The sequence below is a fragment of the Lithobates pipiens genome, unplaced genomic scaffold, assembly GCF_037356315.1.
Source record: "Lithobates pipiens isolate NorthernLeopardFrog02 unplaced genomic scaffold, aLitPip1_a1.2 Scaffold_101, whole genome shotgun sequence".
Lineage (NCBI taxonomy): Eukaryota > Metazoa > Chordata > Amphibia > Anura > Ranidae > Lithobates > Lithobates pipiens.
The window spans coordinates 1,482-7,164 of NW_027507688.1; positions in this window are offsets into that span (position 1 = coordinate 1,482).

Consider the following 5,683-nt stretch of genomic DNA (forward strand, 5'->3'; position numbering starts at 1 on the left):
GGTCGTTTTTCTGGGGTCAGAATAAACTGGACCAAATCTGTCCTGTTTCCTCTGGACCTGGGGTCGAGAGCGGCTGCAGCGGATACCCAACTCCAGTGGGTCAATGAATTTAAGTATCTCGGAGTGGTGGTGGGCAGTGACCCGTCGACCTATTACGACCTTAACTTGAAGCCTGCCCTCCTTCAGCTGAAGGCTAGATGTGCCTCCTGGGGGAAGCTTCCCCTGAATTTGTTGGGTCGCATCAACCTGTTGAAAATGGTGTTCCTCCCCAAATTCATCTATCTATTCAGGAACTCCCCCGTTTTGATCCCGGGTGTATTTTTTGCTGATCTAGATAGTTGTGTTGGGTCATTTATTTGGGGGGGCTCCACCCTAGACTTGCACGATCCACTCTGTGTCTACCCGTGAGTGGTGGAGGGCTGGCCCTACCCAACTTTAGGGTCTATTACTGGGCAGCGATCCTCGTGTCGGTCCGTTGGTGGTTTGCCCGTTCTAGGACAAACGCCGCGGTCTGCATTGAGGCAGCTGGAGTGGGTTCTTTGGACAACCTTGGCAATTTAGTGTACAGAGGACCTGGCGCACACCCTGGGCTTCCACTGCCGACTAGGACGACACTTAGGGTGTAGGGGGTTGGCTAGGAGACGGTTTATTAGGCCAGGGGTCTGGTCTCCCCGGCAGCCCCTGTGGGAGAACCCTGTGTTCCCGCATTTTCGGACTGTACCTGACCCGATAGTGTGGGTGCGCTACGGGGTGAAGACGGTAGGAGACATTATCATAGATGGAAGATTGGGGTCGTATGGGGAACTCGCCACCAAATTTAAATTGCCCGGGTGGATGTACTTCCGCTACCACCAACTGCAACATGCAGCCAGGGCGCATCTGCCAGAAGTCACGTGCCTCTCTATGGATCCCATGGAGGAGCTATTGACCCAGGACCAGCACTCCAAGTCTCTCTCGTCCTTATACATCTCGCTAATTTGTGTGGACTCTCCTAAGATGGAGAAATTGTGGGAGGCCTGGAAGAGGGATATTCCTACCCTGGCGAGAGAGGATTGGAATGACTGCTTTGAGGATAGCCTAGGCCTGGTGATTTTATCTAGGGATAAAGTAATTCAGACCAAGTTTCTACATAGATTTTATTATACCCCACAGCGGCTGCACAGACTGTACCAGCAAAGAGACCCTGCCTGTACCATGTGCAAAACAGATATGGGAACGTTCTTCCATATGTTCTGGAGCTGCCCGGCTGTGGCCGGCTTCTGGACTGACGTGTTTGACACCATTCATGAGCGTCTTGGCTTGTCCTTACCCCGGTCCCCAGAGCTGGCTCTTCTTGGCATTCAGGAGGAGGACCAGCGGTCTCGCTACTCCAGACTCCTGGTAGCGTTTTTGCTTTATTATGCCAAGAAGGCCATTCTCCTTCGCTGGACTTCTGCTTCCCCCCCGTCGGTGGCTTTGTGGGATGACATCATTAATAAGGCCCTACCGTTATACATAATGACATATATAAGCAGGAAGTGTCCTAAGAAATTTGATATGGTTGCCCTGGACGGGAGGAGATAGAGAGGGTATATAGAAATCAGAACTGCTACTGCTGGGTCCGTAGGGGATGGTCTCCCTCCCTTCCCCCCTTCCTTCCCCCTTCTCCCTTTTCTTTCCCTTGTCATGCTCCTACTCTTGTTCCCCTTCTCCCTTTGCCTTCCCCTTTCCTACCTGCCCCCCCTCCCTTCTCCCCCCCTTCCCCCCTTGCAGGGTCTGATGGGGGGTACAGTGGCTACCTTGTTACATTGACTGTTCTGCGGTATCTGGGTGTCCACTGGCCTCACCTGGTTAATGTCAGAGAAGTTTGTACAAAAAATCTTGTATTGCACGTGGAATATACTATATTCCTATTCCTTTTCCTGCTGTATGTTTTAACTCTGTTTTTTCTGGATTGTAACCTGTGTGTCAAGTATCAATAAAGCGAACTTTATTCACCGTGAAAAAAAAAAAATATATAAGGAGGAAACCCTTTATATCAGTGTCCCTTACATTATCGTATTCACTCCACCCTTACATGCAGCCTCACTGTGCCCATCAATGCAGTCTCACTGTGCCCATCAATGCAGCCTCACTGTGCCCATCAATGCAGCCTCACTGTGCCCATCAATGCAGCCTCACTGTGCCCAACAATGCCGCCTCACTGTGCCCAACAATGCCGCCTCACTGTGCCCAACAATGCCGCCTCACTGTGCCCAACAAATGCAGCTTTACTGTGCCGTGAATGCAGTCTCAACTGTGCCCATCATTGCAGACCCTCCTGTGCCCCATGTCCCAGTCTGCAGTCCCTGTCTGTGGGAAGGGGTGTTGTTGATGCTCGGTACGGTACCTTGCATGCCATCAGGATATCCATGATGGACAGCAGCAGGCAGGGTCTGTTCTCGTTTTGGATGGGGACGGTGCTCCTTCCAGAGGATCTGTTTGCTGTGAGATAGAGTGGTCCCTGGCCACCTGCACCTTCAGCCGTCCTCATTTTCCGGCCCCAGTCAGCCTGCGCTCTGGTTCTGGGGAAGTGGAGAGCACTGGGTGGGAGTCGGAGAGAAGGGGGGGCAGAGAGTACTGGCAGGGTTGGAGAACACATGGGTGGGGGCAAAGAGCGAGGGGGAGTGGAGATCACAGGGGTGGGGAGCAGAGAGCGCTGGGGGGGAACTTGAGAGCACTGGGGGGGCCAATAAGAACAGGGGTAGAGAGCACGGTAGGCTGAGAGCACTGGGGGGGCTAAGAGTGTGGGGCGGTGAAGAGCACTGGGGGGGGTAGAAAAACCGAGGTGGAGAGCATGGGGGCTGGAGAGTACTGGGGGGGTAGAAAGAGCAGGGGGGAGTGGAGAGCACCAGTGGGGGCCAGAAAAAACAGGGGTGGAAAGCACGGGGGACTGGAGAGCACTATGGGGGGTGGAGAGCACTGGTAGGGTTGGAGAGCACATGGGTGGGGGCAAAATGCAGGGGGAGTGGAGAGTACAGGGGTGGGGAGTGGAGAGTGCTGGGGGGAGCCAAAAAGAACAGGGGTGGAGAGCACGGAGGGTAGAGAGCACTGGGGGGGTGGAGAGCACCAGGGGGGGCAGAAAGAACAGGGGTGGGGAGAATGGGGGGCTGGAGAGCACTGGGGTGGGGGCTGGAGAGTGATGGGGAGAGCTGAAGAGCACTGGTGGCGGGGAAGAACAGGAGGGAGAGCACGGGGGGAGCACTGGGGGAGTGGAGAGCACTGGGGGGGGAGTGGAGAGCACGGGGGGAGAAAGAAAAGGGGGAGAAAGAACAGGGGGGAGTGGAGGGCACTGGTGGGGGTAGGGGGAGAGCATTGGGGGGGAGAGCACTGGAGGGAGTGGAGAGCACTGGGGGGGAGAACAGGGGGAGAGCACGGGGGGGGGAAGAACAGGGGGAGAGCACGGGGGGGAAAAACAGGGGGGAGAGCACTGGGGAGGAGAACGGGGGAAGAGCACGGAGGAGATAGGACTGGGGGGGAACATGGGGGGAGAGCACTGGGATGGTGGCTAGAGAAGGATGGGGAGAGCTGGAGAGCAGGGCGGGCAGCAAGAACAGGGGAGGAGAGAACTGTGGGGGGGGCAGGAGAGTGTGGTGGTGGAGAAGAGCACTGGGGGGGGGGGCAGGGAGCACAAGGTGAACTGGAGACAGTAAAATAAGTTGGATAGGAGAATCGCCCCCCCCCCACCCCTTCGATCCTCCTATCCAGGCACTGTGGCACACAAGGCGGGCTGTACCTGCAGTATCTCCTCCTATGGATCACAGCACTGGCTGGCTCTGTGTTCGGCGGCCGCTCTGTAACATGGCCCCGCCCCCTCAGACCGGCTCATGTGATAGGTGGAACGTTGATTCTCTCTACTATCACACGAGCTGGTCTTGGGGGGGGGGCCATGTTACAGCGCGGCCGCCGAACACAGAGCCAGCCAGCCAGCGCTGTGATCCATAGGAGAGGGCGGAGGATGCAGCTGCCAGTGGACTCAGTGAAAAAAAGGCAGCATGGCGGCGGCGGCGGCAGACGCTGCTGGCTGCTGCAACACCTTGGGGATTCCAGGGGGGGGGCACTTGACTCCCCTTGCCCCCTGCTGCGGACGCCCATGGGCTAAGCTCACCGATTACATTAAAGTGGCCCCTGAAGTGTCACATAGAGGGCGCCATTTGTAGAAATATTCTTTATTACAAATGTCAGATCTGTCGGCCTTTCCTGTCCCCCTGAAGCCTGGCTGGATAACTCCCATAGGAGTGAGTACATGGATTGAAAACTGGCTACAAGGGCGAGTTCAGAGGGTGGTGATAAATGGGGTGTACTCGGAATGGTCAGGGGTGGGTAGTGGGATCCCCCAGGGTTCTGTGCTGGGACCAATCCTATTTAATTTGTATATAAATGACCTGGAGGATGGGTATGGGGGAAACAGTTCAATCTCTCTATTTGCGGACAATACTAAGCTAAGCAGGGCAATAACTTCTCCGCAGGAAGTGGAAACCTTCCAAGAAGATCTGAACAAATGAATGGGGGGAGGGGCAACTACATGGCAAATGAGGTTCAATGTAGAAAAATATAAAATAATGCATTTGGGCGGCAAAAATCTGAATGCAATCTATAGACTGGGGGGAGAACCTCTGGGGGGTCTAGGATGGAGGAGGACCTGGGGGGAGGGGAACCTCTGGGGGGATGTAGGATGGAGAAGGACCTGGGGGTCCTAGTAGACGATAGGCTCAGCAATGCCAAGTTGCTGCTAACAAAGCAAACAGAATATTGACATTAAAAAGGGATCAACTCCAGAGATAAAACGATAATTCTCCCCTCTACAAGACTCTTCCGGCTCCGCCAATCCCTACTGCTGCTCAGACCTTGAAAAGCCTCAATCCAGCCAAGAGCTGAGCAGTTCTGGATTCAAGCCATGGAACCCGTCATTGAGGTCATGGGGTGAATGGAGCCCCACGATTGTCCAATGAAAATTCTTACTTTGATCTGAGGACACATCTCCAGCTGACTACCCCGGCAAAGACCATTACATCAAGCCTCTGTAATAAAGGGTCCAGGCCCTCTGGTAAGAGGCTATGCTGCTTGTGGGGGAGGTATCTGCACGAGGTGGGGCTCTTCTGGATTCATCTGCAATTTCACAGATTTGTTTTTTTTTTGTTTTTTCACAATTGGACTTTTTCTAACACTTTATGAGCAAAATGTATGTTTAGCGCAACACTTGTTTTTTGTATATGCGATGTAATGTGATTATATCTCACTTTAGTATCTCACTGTAATGGTTTTATTTCATATGTATGATTTTTTTTTTTTTTTTTTGCACACTGCTTTGTATTACTTCTGTATGAATTATACGTCTTTATACTGATTTGCTAATGGTAAAAAAAAAAATATATATATATCTTAATTTACTTACCATATTCTTCATTTTACAAGTAAGCAATTAATAGCCAACGCACACACAATAGTGGTGTCACAGAGCATTTATAAAGAACAACCAGAAGCTGTTTGCCTTCAGACTCTCTCTCTCTAATTGAAACTCCCTAAACCTCTATGAAGAGAGCGGGCAGGGAGGGAAGGAGAAGGGGGGAGATCAGTCATTCCTCTGACTCATCTGATTAACTCAACCTTTTTATAATTAGTTCAAATTGTTTGGAATTATAAAAAAAAAAAAAAAGACAAGAAC